Source organism: Pelodiscus sinensis, chromosome 17, assembly GCF_052426305.1.
Source record: "Pelodiscus sinensis isolate ZL-2025 chromosome 17, ASM5242630v1, whole genome shotgun sequence".
NCBI lineage: Eukaryota > Metazoa > Chordata > Testudines > Trionychidae > Pelodiscus > Pelodiscus sinensis.
The window spans coordinates 17510385-17532348 of NC_143068.1; the positions used below are offsets into that span (position 1 = coordinate 17510385).

The window sequence follows — 21964 nt, forward strand, 5'->3', positions numbered from 1 at the left end:
GCTTAATATGTAATACTAGCAACTGTATAGCCTAGGGGGAGTAAGTATGTAACACCTGTCACAGGAACTCTGCTTCTATAATCTTAAAAGAGCTAAATAATCAAGTTTCTATTGTTATAAAAATAGCTGTTAAATGTAATGAACATTGGTGGAAATAGCGAGATTCTCTGTCAAATCATTTAACAAGAAATCCTTCAAAGAATTTAGAACCTGTAGGATATTTGCACTGAATACCACAATATACAGAGAAAGTGGAACACATGAATCAAAATGGTTTCTGTTCAATGCAGATAAGCTCCCTGAATACCAGATTCATACCTAGTATAAGTGGCTGCAACTCCGCCAAAGGCAATAAAGTTTCACACTGAAACCAGGTTTGAATTATCCCATCGTGGCTGCCAGATGTATGTCCCTGTAGTATAAAGTCGGGTTCGGATGGTGATGTTATAGTTACAAGAACTTCATGTTTAATTGGATTAGGCCCAGAGTCAGACCCAGATCATAAATGGCCAGTGAAAAATTTCCCTTGTGAAGAGGACAGTGATGGTCTATCTCAGGGGTCAGCAACTTATAGCATGCATGTCACAAGTGGCACATGAGCCGGTTTTTCAGCGGCCCACGGGCGGAAGGTTAACCCCACCCCTCCTCCCCCGCGCTGCCGCTGGAGAGACCTCCCTCTTCCCCACAGCAGGTTAGGCTGTAGTGGGAGGAGGCAACACTGTGGCTGAGGCTCCTCAGTGGCACCTCCAGGTCTGGCCCAAGACTGCGTGTCCGCAGCAGGGACACCTCTGGCCTCTGGGGCTGGCCTGGGACCACATGGCTGCAGCAGCAGGACCTCTGGGAACAGTCCCAGACTGCTTGGCTGTGACACTGGAATGCCTGGCTGGCCCAGGACCATGTAGCCATGGCAGCGGTGCTTCTGGGGACAACCTGGGACCATGTGGCCACAGCAGTTGCTGCAAGGAGGTGTGAAGCCAAGTAAGTGTCCTGCCTCATGCCCAGACCCTCACACTCCAATCCCCCTCATTAACTTCCCCCCCACCAAGACCCTGCACCCACAGCTTGCTCTGTCACCCTCCCTTTTTCCTGCACCCTCCCTCCTGGCCAGACACCCTCCTCCCAGGCCTGGCCAGACTCCTACCTCCACCCCCATCCTGCTCCTGCATCTACCGTTGCTCCTACACCCTCCTTCCTGGCCACATGCTGCACCCTCCCTTGCTTCTCCTCCCTCCACCTGGGCAGAAACCATACTCCCAGACTGCTTCTGCACCCTACCTCCTACCCAGACCTTGCAACTTCTCCCACCCAGATCTTGCACCCCCCATCCCTATCCCCCTCACTGGCAGCCCTGTCCCACACACTGAACCCCTCATTTTGTCCCTCCCCCAGAGTCTAAGGGGGTCTATAAAATCCAGTAACTTTGGCACCCCAGAAAAGTAAATCTGGCCTATGGGAAACTCTGAACCTCAGTCCTCCTTGTCCCTTCCTCTCACCCCATGAGGCTGGAGCACCATAATAGTGAGGTGTCTCAGTTGGGGACAACATCAGTGAGGGTTGGGGGGTTTTGGAAGAGTTTTTCTTTTGTGCTTCTCATTTGTGTGGTCTCCAGCAGATTTTTCTGTGGGTCAGTGACCCCATACCCAAAAAAGGTTCCCCACTCCTGCCATAAATAAAGAAAACATTGAAACATTTTGTGTTGGACATAATATTTTACTTTATTTAAAATGAAGTTTGATAAACGAACATGAGAAAGTTAAAAAGCTTAATCTGTTTAATAATTTAAATTAAGCCATTCTCCCTAGCTGAAGCTGGTTCAGGAAATATGGTCAGCCCCTGCTCCCTTCCTTCTCCCTGCAGCACACAAATCTATGAATAAGTTAAATCTTGGCACACCACTTCTGAAAAGTTGCCAACCCTTGATCTATCCTGGGGGTTTCCTGGTTTAAAGACCATGCTGGGGGAGGGATGGGTGTATCAGTACTACTGTATGTTAGAGTGGAGCTGTATCAGCCCTCGACTGGCATAAGTTAGAGGAAGTAGTCTGTAGGCTGAGTGTGGGCCAGCAGGGAATCAGAAATCTGCAAACAGCTCCCTGATGACCCTGTCTTCCTTTCCAACTCCCTTGCATCAATCAGAGCATGGATGCTGGGGAGAACTGAATCCTGTTTGCAAGTCTAGCTTATCTTTCACTGGGAAACATGGTTGGCTTATTGAAAAATTAGGCAAAATGGAGTAAGTTTAATGCTCATTTAGCTTATGGTAAAGAACGGTAAACAAAGGAGTAAATTCTGCCCTCAATTACACACACACATTTTTAGAGTCACTGGGGGCAGTCTGGTCTTCAGAGTTTTGAAGAGAGACGTGTACTTGGTTAATCAAAGTCTGAGCTATTCAGCTTTGCAGGTGTCAGGTGTTGGACCCTGAAGCCTGATCTACACTAGAAAATTAGGTTGGTTTAATTGTATATTGGTCAGGGGTGTGAAAAAATCACCTTGAATACCACAGTTAAGCTGACCTAAGTCCCCATATGGACAGTGCTAGGTTGATGGAAGAATTCTTTCATCAACCTAGCTATTGCCTCTGAAGGGAGTGGCTTACCTACATGGATGGGAGAATTTCTCCCATCCACGTAGGTAGTGGCTACACAGAAATGCTATTGCAGCACAGCTGAGTCATTGGAGTGTTTTAGGTGTAAACAAACCCTTAAGAAAGAATGTCTCAACTCCAGTTCCATTGCATGTCCCATCTTGCACTGCACTGCACAGCATAATGTGCTGAAACTTCAGTTCCTCTGGCAAAGCTTCACCAAAGATGTCAAGAAGGCGCAAATCGAATCTTAACAATGTTCACTGTCATCTGTGTGGTGTTGCTCCTCCCTGTGTATCTCTGAAGCATTATGAAGTAAGCACAGGCCCGCCTGCCAGTCTGGATCAATAGATCTGGGTTAGCAGGGTGCACGCTAGCGCTCTAAAAATAGTGGTGCATGAAGCACTTTGAAGTTGCAGGGTTGGGACTTGCAACTTCAAAGCACTGTCTGTATAATTGCTTTTAGAGCACTTGCAAGAGTCCTGTTAATCTGAGGACTGGGACTAGGGGTGCTGGAACAGCGCCTGGCTTGCAGTGGTTTCCATTTTAACCAGGCTTTACAGTTTGTATTAAATGGCTCAGCACTCCCAATACAGGGGCGTAGCCACAAGTGAGCTTGGGTGGGCCACCTCCTCCACCTTTTTAGCATCTGGGCCCACCCAAATCTGAGTAGTGCTGCCACAACGGCCCCAGAGCATCACTCGGGCACCTGAAATCCCGATGGAGCTATGTGCCTGCCTTTCAGAAAGCTATGCTCTGGCAGCTCCGTCCTGCCGTTATTTTGAGCCACCCCATGTGTGTGCCCAGCTTGGCAGGGGAAGCCCTGTGTCCAGGGTCACCAGGGCTAGCATTGGGGAGAAGTTGAGCTAACAATCTGTCATCGGCTATATACCAGAGAGTTAGGGTCCACCCAGATTTCCGCTCCTAGGTGCTACACCACTGCCCCACTACACATTTTGTTCCAGCACCTTCCCTGTCAGCCTGGACTGAGAAGTTGTTGTGGTGGGGTATGTCTACACTTGCACCCTCTTTTGATAGAGGGATGCAAATGAAGACATTCAAAATTGCAAATGAAGCTGAGATTTAAATATCCCACACTTCATTTGCATAATCACATTATGGCACCATTTCAAAATAGCGCTATTTCAAAATACAAAATGTGGTGTAGATGAGGTTTAACAGTTATTTCGGAAGAAGGGTGTTCTCCCAAAATAACCGCATCTATACCGTGTTTTGTATTGTGAAATAGCGCTATAGCGTGATTATGCAATAAAGCGTGGGATATTTAAATCCTGGCTTCATTTGAAATTTTGAATGTCTTCATTTGCATCCCTCCATCGAAAGAGGGTGCAAGTGTAGACATACCCGTGCTGTGTAGGCATTCTTTCAGAGGCCAGAGCAGTGTCTTGGGAATCATTAATAGCACTGTTTCAGCATCCAGTGTGGGAAGAGTGGGAGACAGAGAGTTGCTATGCAAATACCTGGATGCTTAATATGACTCAGGGCTTGTAACCGCATGTAGTTATTAAAGTGCCTCAATTACAAGTTGTGCACTGAGGTATTTGCATGCATAAAGCAAGCTTTCAAATATGTACAAGCGTGTTTGAAAATCTGGCCCTAAATCTCCTTAAGGCCTCTCATGTACATGTTAATTCTTCCTGTCTTGTGAGAGCTGATAGGATCAAGTTGCTAGGTGGTACGGTTGTAGGTAAAAAATTATCCAGATGCCTTCACACCCTGTTTTGCTTTAATTTGCCACTTTAAAGAACCACATGCCCAAGGCTTCCTCACACAAATTTTGTCTGATTGTTAGTTAAAGGCCATTTCTCTTACATGATTGTTGGGTGTAAGAATGTGTGTGTATGGTTTTGGGTTTTTTTTTTTTTTTTTTTTGCTGGTCCTTTGCAAGATTGCTTAAGGCAAGTTTTTACTCATCAAATGATCAATTTCATTTAAATAAGGCCAAATAAATTCATACCTTGTGATATGCATATTCATGCACATGTAGCTGGCATCTGGAGTAGTTTTTGTAGCTGAAAAGATGGACTATTGTCATCAGAATTCCATTCAGCAGTCTATTGTCATCCTGCCCACTTGGGACTTCTAATGGGCTACTACATGACCAGAGATGCACCTCTGCCAGCTCCTTCCAGTGATTGCTTCTAAATGTGAAACAGAGCTTAGGTTTTGAGTGATAGAACAATTTCTTCTGCTCCCACTGGGGTTCAGATTCATTAATGCTTGCAAGAGACTTTGAGGTGGTTGGATGAAAGTTGCCATTTCAGTGTGAAATATTTTGGGTTTCCATCTGGGCTGAAACACCAAGCTACCTGCAGACCTGATAACAAGTCTACTTGTAAATGGTTTGACATATGTAGAGCCCCGCGTGGATACAAAATTTGTATCCACATCTGTATCTGCACAAATTGAGCTGTAGATATCCTCATTGACATCCGTGGCAGTGGACACCCGTAGATATAAAGCACATATCTGCAAATTTGCAGGGTTCTAGATACAAAAATGAGCCATGGAGATCTGCATCCACATCCGTGGATATAAAATTGATATCTGCAGATTTGCAGGGTTCTAGTCTTATGGCCTTCCCTCAACCTCCTTTTCTCCCACCTTAAATAGTAGTGGATTTCTTGGGCAGAGCAGGATTAAAAGAGTAATTGTGGGTATTGTATTTCCATGGATGGTCTATTCAACATGAAGGAGCCTGTCATACAAATAATAAAGTACTGAAGAAAACCTCTGGGCTAGAGATGAAAGTGGAGGTTAATATGTGCTGGAATTCCTGAATGAAGCCTGTCACTAGAGCCTTTTGGAGCCTTCTCAAGGGATTAGTTTTTAATGGATAATGTTTTCTCCAAAGCACTGTAGAAGTTCCTGAAATTTGGAACCCAATGGCTACATCTAGACTGGCATTATTTTCCGGAAATGCTTTTAACGGAAAAGTTTTCCGTTAAAAGCATTTTCGGAAAAGAGCATCTAGATTGGCATGGATGCTTTTCCGCAAAAGCACTTTTTGCGGAAAAGCGTCCGTGCCAATCTAGACGCGCTTTTGCGCAAAACAGTACTGTGCTGTCTACACTGGCCCTCTTGTGCAAATCATTTGCGCAAGAGGGCTTTTGCCCGAACGGGAGCAGCATAGTATTTCCGCAAGAGCACTGACAATCTTACATGAGATTGTCAGTGTTCTTGCGGAAATTCAAGCGGCCAGTGTAGACAGCTGGCAAGTTTTTCCGCAAAAGCAGCTGATTTTGTGGAAAAACTGGCCAGTCTAGACACAGCCAATGAGTATAGCATGGGAAACATAGAAGGGAAATGTAGGCGATCTAAAACTAGGAAAGGCCACCTCAGATAGAAGAAACCAGATAATCCCAGTAACATCACCCTGAAAAAGTTCATACTACTACACTTCATGGCTATCGCTAGTTTACTTGCAAGAAAGCTGTACAAGCAAATCTAATATGCATAAACATTTGTGATATTGTAATGTGCATGAAATGCAAAAGCAAAAAAGAAACATTTCTTCTCCTTTTCTGAAATAATAAATGAGAGAAACATTTTAAGACAATTCTCGATTAATAAACCAAATCCTGTGAATGCATCATGCAAAATGGTTGACCAGAAATTTTTCCCCATCTTTCTTCTCACCCATGATTTGGTGCATGGACAGAAAATATTGACAAAAGAACAGAAGATCTTTGATGGGGGCCACTCTATGAGTTAATTGTAAGGGGACTGTTAGCCCCTTACTAAAACTCTGTGGGAGTTTTTGGTTTGCCAGCTCCCAGTATCAAAAGGGGAAGGGTCCATGAGAAATCAGGGCCCTGAGACTGACAGACCCCAGAGACAATGGAAAGCAGCCAACACTCTAGCTCGGCCTGATTGACAGGTTGGACAGGCCAGTGAGGAAAGTAAGAGGCCAGGCCCCGTCCTCCCTGTGAGCTGGGATTTTTCTGGGTCTCTCTGAGCAAGGAGAGAGCTGAGATACAGCTAAGAGGAGCAAGCCGTGTGGAGAAGCAGTCCTGCAGCAACAGAACCAGGCACAGGCAGCCCAAAGAGTGCAAGCTGTGCTGAGGGGCAGTTTTGCAGCAACAGAGCCAGGCACACACAGTCCAAGGAGCGCAGACCCTGTGTTGAGCAGCAGACTGGCAGTGCTCAGAGAGCCAAAAGGGACAGAGAAGCAACGCAAGGAGCTGGAGACTGGCAAAGCAGCACAGCCTGCAGCTGGGTGTGGTGAGCAGCTGCGACCAGCAAAGTGCGGGGAAAGGCTCTGGGCAGGGAGATATCACCAGCCAAGAGGCCCAGCAGGCCAGACTGGGAGAGGGGTCTGGCCACTTAGAGCTTGAGACTGTGTGGTCACTGCCAGAGCAAGCGTGTCCTGCCTGTAGCCCCCCTGCAGCACATGCAGGGCCTCTAAGGGGCCTATAAGGAAGAGACTGTGGACTGTCCTTACACTCTGCAGGCTGCTGTTTTGATGTCCCCGTGCTACAGAGCAGGGCTGTGTGTTCTCATTTAACCATTCTCATTTTTTCTTAATCTTTTCTCTTTAATCAGTTGATGTTTAATAAATTGTATTTGCTTTGAACCTCATGAAATGATCACTGGGCCAAGAAAGCATGCAGTGTGAAGAGAGCACCTCGGAGTGCACCCTAACTCCTGCCCCTAGTGACTACAAGGTCGGGGATTAAGCCCCAAGAAACCTGGGCCCAGCCTTGTGGGGTTTCGAGGACTCTGCTACTCAGGAGCGTGGAGGGGGAGCTGTGGGGTAAAGGAAGTGGGAGCGGGGACTCAGATCCTTTCGCTGGTCCATTTCACCGGGTGGTATAGAAGCCAAGAAAGTTCCTCACAATAGTGGGACCATTCCCCCGCTTACATAATGTAATTCCAGTCTAGATGATCAATGACACAACTTTGTGAAAACACTGGACTCCAAATCAAAGGGAAAGAGGTGTCACTGTACAGGCTTGTTACAGAGTAACAATCCAGTTTTATGTCAGTAAAAAGATGCTTTTAGGAGGAGAAACTGACCAGGCCAGAACTAAGAATTAGCCCTCAAATTTGTCAGCAGCCACAGACCAGTTAAAAACCTTAACCCTCTGGCCTTTTTTGACTAGGATTTAAAGGTAAATTATTAGAACAAATTGGATAGCACATTCTAATATGCTCTATAAGTCCTGGAGACAAGGAATATTGACTTTTAAATATGCTAAACTGGTTGAGTTATAGCCTTGATTTCAATTGACCAGCTCATTACATAATGAAAGTCTACACTACCTAATATACAGTAGATTGTGGGAGCATGTTGGCTGGAATATGTTTAATATGTTCCTTTTACATTCCCTTATATTTCAGTTAAGAAACTCTCTGGCATGGTTGGCCAGCTTTTAAGAGATCTGGTACCTGGCAACCAGATTCTTCCCTGATGTATATGCTTGTTTAACAAGATAAAATGGAATGAGAAGTGTTTGCACACAAACTTACAAACAGAAATACTCATAAATTTCACCAAAATAATTTGATGTCACGGCATAATAGCCTTGTAATCACTGTTTCATCACAGAACTAAGTGGACCATCATATTAATAAGAAAATATTATCATTCTCTAAAGTTCTTATCACTATGATTTAATTACTGTAATTAAAAGACATAGGGCATTATGTTGCTTGGGTATAATTTGTAAGGCATAACAACGACAAAAACCCTTAAAAAACCTCCAAACTCAAACAAACAAATAACAACAAAAACAAAGCCAAAATGGTTGAGAACTTAAACATTGGATGGTAATAGACCATCAATTCCAGTGGTGATTGAACTTGGAGATGTTCTAAACTAGGAGAGCTCTCAATCGTGCTTGTAACTGCTTCAATCTCTACACATAAACTTAAACATTCTAGACTTCAGGAATGAGCTGCAGACAGAGTGACAGTCTTCGAATTTTTATAATATAGACTCAGTGGGAACAATTAGACTATTGTTGAGGTTTTTTTTTTAAAGTTCTACCTTAGCTTAAAGACAACCTACATGTATTTGGTTAATCCTAACGTCACCGAACCAGCACATAACAATAGCCTGGAAATATACAGTGAAGTAAAAAGCTCTTGGCAGACTTTCAGATGTTTAGGTTTTGTTTGATTAAGTTTTTGTGGGTAGTTTGTGGTTTTGAAGAAAAACAAAGAAAATGTAAGCCACTTTCTGACCTGTTTTAATAATGATTAATACGTGTAATGCTAAGCAAAACTGAATTAGCCCAAACTTCTCTGCTGAATGTTCTAAGCAGTGTATGCATACATATGTGTGTGTGTGTGGTAGTGGTGGTGGAAGGGCAGGGGAGGGAGGGCAGGAAACTGCTGTAAATGGTTCAGACTGGAAACTCATGTGGTCATACATGCTTTTCCGCATGACTGCCTTCAGTGCTTGGTTCGGTAGAGTCAACTGCACTTAAAAACTTTCATTTTTCACAGCCTATTCACAGTGGTCTTCTGATTTTGGTGTCCTAAGCCCAAGGGGATGCAGTTGTCTTTTAAGTCATAGCACTGGGTCCAGGAACAAAGAGATTGTAGCTGATCCTATAGCAGACTCACCTTGTGCAATGAGGTGTAACAGTTAACTTGAACTAAGGACTTAGTTCAAGTTAATGTTTGACTGCCGCGTGTAGCCGCGGGCAGTTAGTTCGGACTAGGGGGATTTAAAAATGGCGCACGGACGGGAAGATGCAAATAAAGCCCGGGATATTTAAATTTTAAATATTTAAATATTTAAATATTCATTTGCAACTTCGAATGCATACATTAGCCTCCCTAGTTCGAAGTAGGGAGCTAGTGTAGACATACCCTCTGAGTGTTGGGCTGGGCTAGCATGAAAGTGGAATTAATGAGTAGCTCAGCACTAAAAATTCTGTGGAAACCTTATCACAAAGGGTTACAGCTACAGGCCATTGAGAAATAAACGCTGCCTGTAATGGTAGACACTTGAGAAACAAACAGAGAGTAATTAATCGGGGCAAAATCAAAGGCAATTGATATATCCTGTCTTTTATTAAGCTTTGTGCAAGCCGGTGTTACTCCAGTCAAATCCATGGATTTTCAGTTGCTGACGCTGGTGTTCGAATTTGCTGATGGCTCATATCTCTTTCTTTCTGTAAGCAAATGAACTGATATTGGCAGATGGGGCTGGCAAAAGGGAGTTACTCTATTCAGAGACACTTTTTCCATTTGTAAAAATGACTCCCCAGTGCTTCTGGAGAGCAAGTCATAAAACTTCCGTGTTGGCCTAATCTCTCAAGAGCGAATAGATGATTAACACTTAATCATAGAATTGTAGGACTGAAAGAGACTTTGAGAGGTCATCAAGCCCAGTCTCCTGCCCTCATGGCAGGACGAAGGACCATCTAGACTGTGGACATGAACAGAAAAGTAAGATGACCATTAACAGGCCCACTCATGTGGTGGACAAAGGGGACAACTGCCCTAGGCTCTTGGCTGGCCGTCGCCAATACTGTGGCAACTGGAGCTCCAGCCAGCCCTTTAAATGGCCATTGGCATGCTGTGTGGTGCACTCTAGGTGGCTCTGAGGGCTGGCTGAGAGGGAGGGTTGGCGACAATGCACCGTGCTCTGGGCAATGTTGAGGGCTCGCTTCCCCAGCCCTGCCCCACCCTGCCTCTTCCGCCTAAGACCCTTCCCCTTCCAGAAGGACAGAGCTGGCCCTTCCTCATACACCTTTTCCAGGGGCCCGGCAACCATAAACATGATATCTGATCTTTAGTTAGCACTTGGGGGACTTGAGAGAGGTGTACCCTGGCCTCCTCACTGCCCCCTTTCATCCTCTTTGTGAAGTGGAAGATTTTTTAAAGGAAGCTAAGTTAATCAGAATGCAAAGCGGGGCTTGTCTAAGGCTCTGCACTTCGAAACACAGTTTTTCCAACACCTTTGGGACATCCCGTCCCCTTCCTCACATTGCCCAGACCATTTTTCTTGCCCTCTCCAACATGACTCAGACTGAAGTTAGAGTCTATGAAACATCAACATATTTCTTATGATGAGCTCCCCTGCTGCAAAGGGCTTTCTCTCCGGGACTTGTACTTGATCATAACAGTAATGCTGAGGCTGCGTAATAACCAGCAAAGCGCTGTCAGCTCTGATGAAATAGCATATGCTCTCTTGCAACAAGGAGTTTTTAAAGAACATCCTTCTCTCTGGGCCTTGATGGCTTGCTGCAGGCATAGGCTGTGTTATCTTTCTTCATCTGATTATCTTCCAGCCAGTTTTCTGAAATGTCCCTCATTGGAAAAAATGTTTATTGTTCATGATCAGATTAGGGCCTTAATATTCAAAATAAATATGTAAAAGTGGTAACAAGTAAATGGTGTGATGTGTGTGTATAGCATATGCATGTGGAAACAGTATGGACAGCCATTGTAACGAACAGAGCAAAATCAGTTAGGAAGCCAACATCCTAAGGCTTCCATTGGGCTTTCCCAGTGCAGATTTCTAAGGCCATGTCTACACTACCAGGTTATTTCAAAATAAGTTATTTCGAACTAATAACTCCCAAAATAACTATTTTGAAATAAGTTTATTCTTCTTCACAAGCAGGAGTTATTATTTTGAGATAACAAGCCCATTATTTTGAAATAACAGGGTTGGTAGTGTGGATCCTTGCCTTGTTATTGCAGTATAACTCCCCAGTGTAGACTTGCCCTAAAGAATGAGACTACTCATGTAGGTAAAGTTTTCCTGAATGGGACTGCTTGCATAAGCTACTCACATGCTTAAGTGTGTGCATGGTTGGGGCTTTAGACTGCAAGCTTCTTAAGGAAGGCAGCGTGGGCTGGATTTACAATGGAATCCAAGTGCCTGAAGACACATGCATTTCCTGAAGTGCCTAAGTAGGTTACATGGCTAACTCCCTTTGATCCTACTAGGTGCCAAAATACCTTTGAAAATCTGGCCCTGTGTACTGCTGCCTATTAAGTACCACACGCCTTTTTGCACTAAAGGAATAAATAATAATAATAATAATTAATACAAATATATCATTGGTCCCGTTCTTGCTCCTGTTGAGGCCAATGTCAAAACTTCCAGGGAGTCCAGAGAGAAGGGAATATATTTTGATGAATATTTTCTGTGGATAAATGTGGACAGATATTATTCAGCCAGTTCCAGAGCTGGTCAAATAATGAAAAATATTATTAGACAATTTATTTGAGGAATAGAAGCATTGTTCAAAAAATAAGAATCAGACATTCTCTTGCATGTTTACAGAAGACAGCGGTGGCAGTGAGAAATGACACATCAATCATCTGTGCTCATAGTCAGTGAAAATTAAGCTAGCTCAGAAATGGAAGTTTCCAATACCATCAGGGGAGTTGACACCCCTTGGTTGGACAAGATGGGGGAGGCCCAGCTCCATGCTCCCAGAAAGGGTGGTGCCTCAGGTGGAAAGGATGGGGCAGAGCAGTGAGCATGGCATGCCACCCTCCCCCTCCCAGTGGCCTTCAGTGCTGCCTGGAGTGGCTGCATGGTGCTCTGGCAGCAATTTAAAGGGCCTCAGGCTCCAGGCCCTTTAGAATCGCTGGACCTCAGGGCAATTGCTCCCTTTGCTCCCCCTGCCAATGGCCCTGAATTCCCTTTATCCATAAAAGTCAGAAATGAATATGTAGGGGCACAGGGATGAATGTTCTGCACCAGGCTAAGACCTGGTGTGAGTGCACCTTAACTGATAACAATGGAATTGAACCCCTATACCACAGGCTTAAATTTGGCCATCTGTCCATAAATTCACTTAAATGTAATCTCTAGCAATGGAATGCAACATAATGTGGTGAGGTCTGGAAATGCCTATGCATCTTTGCCACAGACAAAACCAGCTTCTTTAAAAACCATATTGAAACAAGCTATTCTTTCTTGTTAATGGCATGGGCTGGAACATAGAAGCTGCTATGATAATTTTTGTCAGAAGTCAATAATTGCAGTACAGTTTGGCATTTATCTTTTAAGTTCACTCTCTAAACTTGTTTTGCAGAAGGCCCTGTGTGCTGTCGCTGGAAGGCACTGAGTCAACAGGAAATCCCCTAAAGGCTTTTCCTCAAAATCACTTTATCCTGCTTTGTCAGATAAGAGCAGACCCTTTTATTGTTTCTTTAAGATGCAGTTCTGAAGCACCAGATCTTAAAATGAATGGAAGTGCAATCAGCTGCTGGATATAAAGAATCAAGCTGATGTGCTCACATAAATTCCCTTCCTGTATTTATTTCATTTTCTAAGGCTGGGATTTTCTTTGCTCGTGTAATGGTAAATTTTGATAATCCAAGAAATAATCCAAATGAAATGTTCCATTTTAGTTTCTTAGTAGTAAAATTAGAAATGTTACCCATCTTGCTGTTCTATCTACCCTGGCCAAGTGGCAGCAGCATGCCCTGCTTCTGTACAGATGCAATGACAGGAAAGCTTCCTTGGGTATTAGCACGGTTTACAGAAGTTGGTCCAATAAAAGATATTTCACCATCTGGGCTCAGGCAGCCCTGGCTTTCAGACTTCCACTCAGAAATTCATGGGATGTGAACAGGGGAGCTGGAACTGTTTGGATGGTAGGGCACTGAGTGCTGTTAAACCAAACTATAAACCTACCGATGGAAACCACTTCAAACCAAGCGCTGCAGCAGCATCCTCAGCACACATATTTTTGGCACTTGTGTATATAAGGGGCAATATGGAGAACAGTCATGCCCTGCCTCCTCTGCATCTATTTTTTCCTCCACCTCATTCTCTTTTTTTTCCTCCTAAAACCCTGATCCCATGGAACACCAGAAAGAGATGCTTATGTTTAGTCCCAAGTCCTTTGAGTCAGTGGTGCCCTGCTCTGGAGGCTCCTGCAGCCAGAGTCACTTGTTTTAGTTTTACCTTTGTGTAAGTGAAGAGGGGAATGTTGCTTTCATCCTATAATTAAGGCAGCAAAATCTCCCATTGATAACAATCTATACTTTATTTGGATTAGAATTAATGTCTGGACTGTGTATATCGGGGTGGAGAACCTTTTTTTGGGTTGAGAGGCCCTGAAAAATCAGTTGGGAGCCGCACAAAACTGAGAAGCTTGGGCTTGGGTTTCCTCCCCTCACAGTGGGGAGCTGACGCTGGCATGGGGCTGAAGCGCCAGCATGGGGAAGGGGCCCAAATCTCGGGGACTGGACCAGGCAAGCCAGGAGTTGGATCCAGCCCCTGGGCCTTACATTCCGCTCCCGTGGTGTATATGGAGAATAGGATTTTTTTTTTGTCACTGAAAATGGCATAGCTCAGTGCATTGCTGGCTCTGATTTTCAGCTAAATAAGCTTGAAAGGATACTGTACTGTGACTGTCCCCATTGTTTGCAGTAAATTAATTGAGATCACACACATTTGGCTAAACCCATTCATTAGCTGGACAGGTTCATTGCTGCACAGCTCACTGTGTTTTACTTTGCTGCTGTTATGGCAACTAATACACCGTGCTGGATATTTTCTGTGTCAGATTTGCCCCACTTTTGTTCTGATCCAAATACTGTTCTGGCGAGGTGGGATTTAACATGCAATAGAAATAACCTGAGCATCAGAGCATGCAGGGAATATCCCCAAGGGAGCTAGAGTGTGTTACTCTTTGCATTTTGCCTGTGGGTACATAGGAAATGCCCATTGTTTATAACTAAATGAATGTTACAGTTTAGAGATAAAATGAGGTATAGGTCCCATTTTGTTCCCAGATTGTTTGTTTCATAGTTGTGTATATTTTCCAAATATAACAACTTTAACTGCTTCTCTGCAGCTTATCCAAAGAAGGTCTGAAAAGATTCAAGTAAAACTTACCCTGAAGTGGAGAGATCTTTCCAGAATGCTTAAGGCCCTCTGTGTGGCTGCACTAGGGTGAGGGGAGAATAATGGAAAATACTGCAAGAGGTCATTTAGGGCTATCCATGATAACTGCCCAAAGGACACAAAGGTTAACACTAACTCACCATTGTAAAGATCCATCATTACCATACCCAATTGGCTACGTCTATATTGGCATGAACTTGCACAAGAACTCTTTTGTGGAAGAGTTCTTGTGCAAAAACTCTTCCAGAAGAGAGCGTCTACAAAAGAGATGTGCTTTTGCACAAGAGCATCTGTGCCAGTGTAGATGCTCTCTTGCGCAAGAAAGCTCTGATGGCCATTTTAACCAAAGGGCTTTCTTGCACAAGAAATTAATGTTGCCTGTCTACACTGGCCTCTTGCGCAAGAACAGTTGTGCAAGAGGGCTTCTTCCTGAGTGGGAGCATCAGAGTTCTTGCGCTAGAAGCCCTGATTTCATACATTAGAACATCATTTTACTTGCGCAAGAACTCACGGCCAGTGTAGACAGGCAGCAAGTTTTTGCTCAAAAGCAGCTGCTTTTGTGCAAGACCGCACCAATGTAGACACAGCCAAATAGTATGCAAGCACATTACCCACCATTTCAACCTGTAGGCTGAAGTACTGGATACATGAAAAGTCCCTGCACCCTTTCCTCAATTGTGAGGTTGGATTTTACTTTCAAGTCTTCCTAACTCTTTAGACACATTAATGAAAATAAATATCCAGCTCTTGTATAGCACTTTTCATCTCAAACCACTTCATAAACTTGCAATGTATTTTCCTCACCAAACATCTGCAAAGTACAGAAGAATTAGCATTAGCCTCATTTTTATAGATATGGAACAGAGTGGCTAAGTAACTTGCCCAAAGTCTGGGAATGGAATATGGTGTCCCAAGTTCTATGATACACCTCTAACCACTGGACCATCCTTGAGGCAGACAATGTAGAGAACAAGCGACCTTATCCTGGCAGTAGCTGACATCTGTTATTAATGGAATTATTATTTATTTCCATAATGTGCATTTTCTGTCATAAATACAGTTTCCTTTTTTTCCCAAGCTGCTTTGTTGCCCAGTGTCATATTAGAGTGTTACATCTGGTTGCACCAGTCACATTCTGTTAGACAACAGAAAACAATCTGACTTGGTGACATTTAGTGGTTAATTTGAGGAAAGCTGTTTTCTTTTAAGAAAACAACTGCCCTTCCAAATAAATAAAAGTGTGAGCATTACAGAAATTGTGACATGATGAGAGAAAAGCCTCTTTCGATACTAAACCTTAAAGGTCAGGATCTGCTACTCAATTCTTGTTTGCAAATAAAATAGCATGCTACCAGGTGGTTGTCAGAAACCTCAACAACCCAGACAGATTTCTGACAAATAATTTTGACAGATTTCACCAACTGAAAAGCTATCTTGTTTCCTATTTTGTCTTTAAAATGCTTTCCCCATATTGACAGTTATAATAGGAGAAAAGTAATAGAATTAGAAACTCATGCTCTTAAAGGAATTGTAGCAAGCATTATATTTTTGGTCTCCTTGGAATTTATGAAAAGGTAGCAGCTTAACTTAGTAATTAGTATTTTCAAATTTATGACACACAAAACCGCTTGTTTCCCTATTGCAGCCGTTTATCTTTGTGCATTCTTAAAAAAATTAAAAGATAGTATGTGTTGTTCTCATGTCATAGGGGCTGAGATTTCCTAATTTAAAGAGGATTTTTACCAGTGAAATGTAATTGGGGAATCAAAATACAGAGCTGGATTTTTGCATGCAGAAATGGTACTCTTTTCTGTATTCCCTAAATGAGAAAACAACTTAGTGCATGCACACAGATTAGAATTTACACATAAGCTTTGTGCAAGCATACAACATGGTTATATGCACCAATCCAGACAGTGCAAGTAAATTAAGGTATTTGCCCACTTAAACTAGGATTTGAACAAGTGAGGTGAAATTCTGGCCCTGTTGAAGTTAATGAGAGTTGTGCCATTGACTAGAATAAGGCCAGGATATTATCTTTGGACTATACATTTCATTTCTCTGTAAAATTTTTGCACCTTTATCAATAATTTTGATCACGATAAGCAGCTCCTTATAGGAAGCTTAGCAGAGGGATCTCAAATGCCAAGCCTGCGGGGCAGTCTTAGCTGGAGTGATTGCACAATTTGGCTCAGGACTGCTAGTGGGCTGGGGAGATAGAATCCTGTGAGTTACTGGTCCCTAAGTTGCACCCCTTCCTGTCATCACCCCACCCTCTCTCTCCATTGTACCCCATCCCGAGCACGCAGCTTTGGGAATTGCTGGAGGGGCCTGGTGCCATGCGGTCGCACCTCCCCACACTCGCAGTGGCAGGAGCTGCAGGGGAAGCAGAGCGCACTGGGTGGGCTGTGTAATAACTTACCATGCACTGTCAGCTCTCGGGCGGGGCTCGGGGTCTGGTAATGGACGGGCCTCCCACTGGTGCACTGGGAGTCCCAGACCAGATTGTACAATCACGCCATCTGGGACTGGAGTTTGAGACGCCTGGCTTAGCAAATGGAGACAGCAGTTAAAAGTTGGCAGAATTTAGCCTTAAGGAAACCCTTTTTAAAATTCAAATATATGCAAATTCCAGTTTGTTTACATTGAAACTGTTCAGTGGGGGATCGTCTTGTTAAGAGATAATTGTATATGTGCGTGGTAAGTATATGTACCATTTAAAATTCAAATACTGAATGTAGAGGTCATTGTAAGAACCGTATGTACCTCAGCAAATATGAAAGAATTATCGTGCTTTTATTCACTCCTCAGTTTGCATGAGTATTTGGAGCTGCGCCATAAGTTACTTTTGCAATTAGCATGAAAAATGCCAAGATCTTAGAAAGCAAAAAATGTATCGTTTTTATTTACTCTCTCTCTATAATACCTGTTCACACAGAAGCTTATTTACATGCTACAAAGTCAGTAATGCTAAGGGAGATTGACATTCGATTTGTCTACACTGCACACATTTATCAGTGGCACATAGTGTACATATGCATGTAACTTTCCAGGATGGGTATAAATGGCATTATAGGTGGTGAGGCACATCTCAGGCAGGTAAAGACACACCTGAAGAGAGTGGTGCGTGACTACATGCCTTACATAACTCTTGGGCCCACTCAAGATATGCCTTCCTGTCCACATGGCTATTTTTGACAGTGCAGAGTCCTGCTGTCACCCCACTGCTAGAGTCTTATGGCGGAAAAAAGCTCTAGTGCTTAAAGGCTTAAACTGTTCCTTGGTGCTGCAGCCTTTTCCCACAGTAGAGAGAGACTCTGGCAATGGCGTAAAGCTGATGAAGGGGATTTCTCTCACATACGTAGTTCCACACCACAGTATGGGTGGGGCTTGTTTTTCACTGCTACCTGTAGTTACACATTCACTACACATACATCATCTGAACATCACTGTCACTATGAAATAGCCAGAGTGTGGTCCATTCATAGCCGAAGCAGAGAAAGACATTTGTCATGTGACAGGGTATCAATCTGTTATAATGTGGGCCTGTGCCAGGTAACTAAGGCTAGAAAAATTTAAAAAACCCGAACAATAAAAAGTCAACACTTTACAGTGGCTATGTCTAGACTGCAGAGTTTTCCAACTCTGCTGCATCCAGGGAACGCGTCTGCTTTTTCAGAACAGTTTTCAAAAAAGCAGGTGCATTCTTTCGGCATCCCTGTATTCCTCTCGGTGAGAGGAATAAGGGATGTTCCGAAAGAGGAGGGTTTGCTGAAATTTGGCCCCGTGTAGATGGGCCAAATTTTGGAAAAGCCTCTTCCGAAAAAAAACCAGAAAAAGATACGCAAATTGGAAAACACAATTTGCATATCTTTTTCCAAAAAAACCTGTCAAGACTGCTTCCCCACTTTTGCACGATGAATGCAGAAGTGGGGTCCTGCAAAAGTACCCCAAAAACCTTATATTTCCAGGCTTTGGTATAAAACTTCCCCCCAAAATCTTAAAAACCTAGATTTTGGGGATAAAAAGTCCGCTACCACCACCCAAGTAATGGTAAGAAACCCAGGGAAGAGATCACTTGGAAAATCTTAGCCGTAAGGTAAAACCAGGACACAACAATTAACCTGCCGGTTTTTAAGCCAGTTCCTCATGGGCACTGGCTCCTGCTTCCCATCCTGGCTGTCTCTGATAGGGTATGTCTACACTACCACCCTAGTTCGAACTAGGGTGGTAATGTAGGCAACCGGAGTTGCAAATGAAGCCCAGGATTTGAATTTCCTGGGCTTCATTTGCATCTCGCTGGGCGCCACCATTTTTAAATGTCCGCTAGTGCGGACTCCATGCCGTGCGGCTACACGCGGCACGGACTAGGTAGTTCGGACTAGGCTTCCTAGTGAAACGAGGAGTAACGGTAGTTCGGAATAGGAAGCCTAGTCTGAACTACCTAGTTCGTGCCGCGTGTAGTCGCGTGGCACAGAGTCCGCACTAGTGGACATTTAAAAATGGCGGCGCCCGGCGAGATGCAAATGAAGCCCGGGAAATTCAAATCCCGGGCTTCATTTGCAACTCCGGTTGCCTACATTACCACCCTAGTTCGAACTAGGGTGGTAGTGTAGAAATACCCAAACAGATTAACCGATAATCCTGGGCATCCCTAGTACATACTGGACCCTCACAAGACCCGGGGATGGTGTTTTTGTTCATGACACTTTTAACCTTCTCGCATATGTGGCAAGGGGAAACTGTTATGATTTAGCAGTCCTTGCAACATTCTGTGTTGGTTCCAAGAGCAGCCAGAGCTGGGAGTGCCCCTTCCGTGGGCTCTGACTTCTGCATAGCACCTGGAGGCCTCACACAGAATTCCAAAAATAGGAAGAAAGGTATCCTTGGGAAGGGTCCTGGCTCGGAAAAGGAAGACGTGAATGCTGGGTTCCCAACTCTTCCTGAAAGCAATTGAAATTTGGAGAGAAATCGGAAAGCGTGAAGCCCTCCATTCAGTTGTTGTATGTGGCAGGCTCAGACCTCCTGGAGACGTTCAGTGTGTTCGAATGGGAGTACAGAAGGAGACAACAAATTGCAGTTGGGATTATTAACAATTTTTCTCCCCTTTCCTTCTCTCTCTAGCAACTCTAATGAGACTTCAGGTATTGTTGCCCTTTTAAAAGGAGCACTGTCAAGATAAAAGTTGCATCCAGAAATATAATCCTGACCTGAAGCTATTAATAATCCCCTTGAATTTTAAATTGCAAATTCACTTATGTTGTTTGTTTGCCTTGTGCATTTCATTCAGTTTGGATAATGAGCTGATCAGTTATATTAGAGAGATAAATACCAGGGAGGGAGAGGAATTATTTAAGTTTAATACCAATGTGGACACAAGAACAAATGGATATAAGCTGGCTAGTAGGAAGTTTAGACTTGAGATTAGACGAAGGTTTCTAACCATTAGAGGAGTGAAGTTCTGGAACGGCCTTCCAAGAGAAGTAGTGGGGGCAAAAGATCTATCTGGTTTCAAGATTAAACTAGATGGGTTTATGAAGGGGATGGTTTGATGAGATAACATGATCTTGGCAACTAATTGACCATTCATTATCAGTGGGAAATAGGTCAATGGAGGGATGATAGGAGTTACTATAGAGAACTTTCTGGGTGTCTGGCTGATGAGTCTTGCCCACATGCTCAGGGTTTAGCTGATCGCCATATTTGGGGTCGGGAAGGAATTTTCCTCCAGGGTAGATTGGCAGAGGCCCTGGAGGTTTTTCGCCTTCCTCTGTAGCATGGGGTACAAATCACAACTGGAGGATTCTCTGCATCTTGGGGTCTTCAAAGTATTTGAAGGCTTCAATATCTGAGATATAGGTGAGAGGATTATTCTAGGAGGGGTGGGTGAGATTTTGTGGCCTGCACTGTGCAGGGGTTCAGACTAGATGATCATAATGGTCCCTTCTGACCTTAAAGTCGATGAGTTTTAACTCCTGAGCTGCCTGCTGTAGCATAATGTCTTTATGTTTGAGTTTCTGGCGTGTCAAGAACATGCTTTAATTGAAAAGGAAAATAGGTTTTCTTTGAAAAATGTTCTGTTCACATTAGGTGTGTGTGGGGTAGAGTAGGGTGTGTGTGTGTGCGGAGTGGGGCAAACTACTGGCCCACATTGCTCAAGTCTAAATGGATCTCTCCTGGGGCACCCTTGTACTTGTTAGCTTGACCATTAGACTAATCATGGAAGCCCAGATTTTAAATGATAATGAGACATTGCTCAGGGTACAGCTACACTGTGTATTTGTGTGTGTGTGTGTGTGGGGGGGGGATTTCGAAGAAGGTATGCAAATTGCACTTGCATTTACATATCTTCTTCTGTTTTTTTTCCAGAAGAGGCTTTTCCAGTATTTGGCCCGTCTACACGGGGCCAAATGTCAGGAAAAAAAAACCTCTTTCAGAAGCCTCCTGTACACCTCGTTTTACGAGGAATAAGGGGGCTTCTGAAAGAGGTTATTTTCCCGTCATTTGGCCCCATGTAGGCAGGCCAAATATTGGAAAATCCTCTTCTGGAAAAAAACCAGAAGAAGATATGTAAATGCAAGTGCAATTTGCATACTTTCTTTGAAACCGCCCTCCTCCAATGTAGCCATACCCTCGGGGTACGTCTAGACTACATCACTCCGTCGACATGGCCGAAGCATACCAGAAGCTTCCCTTGTCGACCGCGCCGCATCTAGATTGCTGCGCTGTGCCAGATCAGCTGATCATAGGCACAGCACGGGAGCTATTTTTATTTGAATGAAGCGGAGATTATTTAAATCCCCACTTCTTTGACTGTGCTGAGTAAACTATTTTACATGGCTCCATCGATGGAGCCATGTAGTCTAAACGTACCCTCAGTGTTGCAAGGCCTAGTTAGGCCTTGAAATGCTGAGCAGAGCAATGCCTAAATGGATAGGATACTGGACCAAATCAGCCACTGGTCTGAACTGACATAGCAGTTATACATGCTGCTATAAAGAGAAATAAAGTCCGTGCAAGTGCTTTGCTAACAACATAGGCTTTGTAGTTCAAGGAGCCTGTTAACTCCAATTTCCCTTTTTGCCTTGCTTTGGAAATAGTAAAGCCCTCACTGTAGCCAGACAGGCCCCCCCTGTCACATCAATCTCGCTTGCCCCTCTGAGGTGCCTGTCTACAGGGCAGAGAAGAAGCATAAAAAATCAGCATAGCCTTTGAAGCTTCGATGCGAGACCAGGATATGCTGGCTCATCTGACCCTGGGTAAGCTGAAAACATAGATATGAGAAAGAATGATTAAGGCAATAAGGCTGCGAGAACTGCCCTGGCTGGCACCTATATTGATACGATCACACACAGTTGTCCCTGGGAGAGGAATCTCCCACTGAGAAAAGAATGCCCAGTACTCCCAATTTAGTTATCTCTCTTACAAGTGTAAATTAAGTTCACAACTCCCTTGTAAGAACTGGCATCACAAAACACAGACCAGCACCATTTGACATCACAGATAAGAAAGAGAAATACG

At 43.9% G+C, this 21964-nt stretch overlaps 1 protein-coding gene across 1 annotated transcript in view; it reads left to right on the plus strand.

Moving 5' to 3' along the window:
- The window catches only part of LOC102457221 (formin-F-like), a 125881-nt gene that overhangs the window by 49312 nt on the left and 54605 nt on the right, over nucleotides 1-21964 (plus strand). The window lies entirely within an intron of this gene.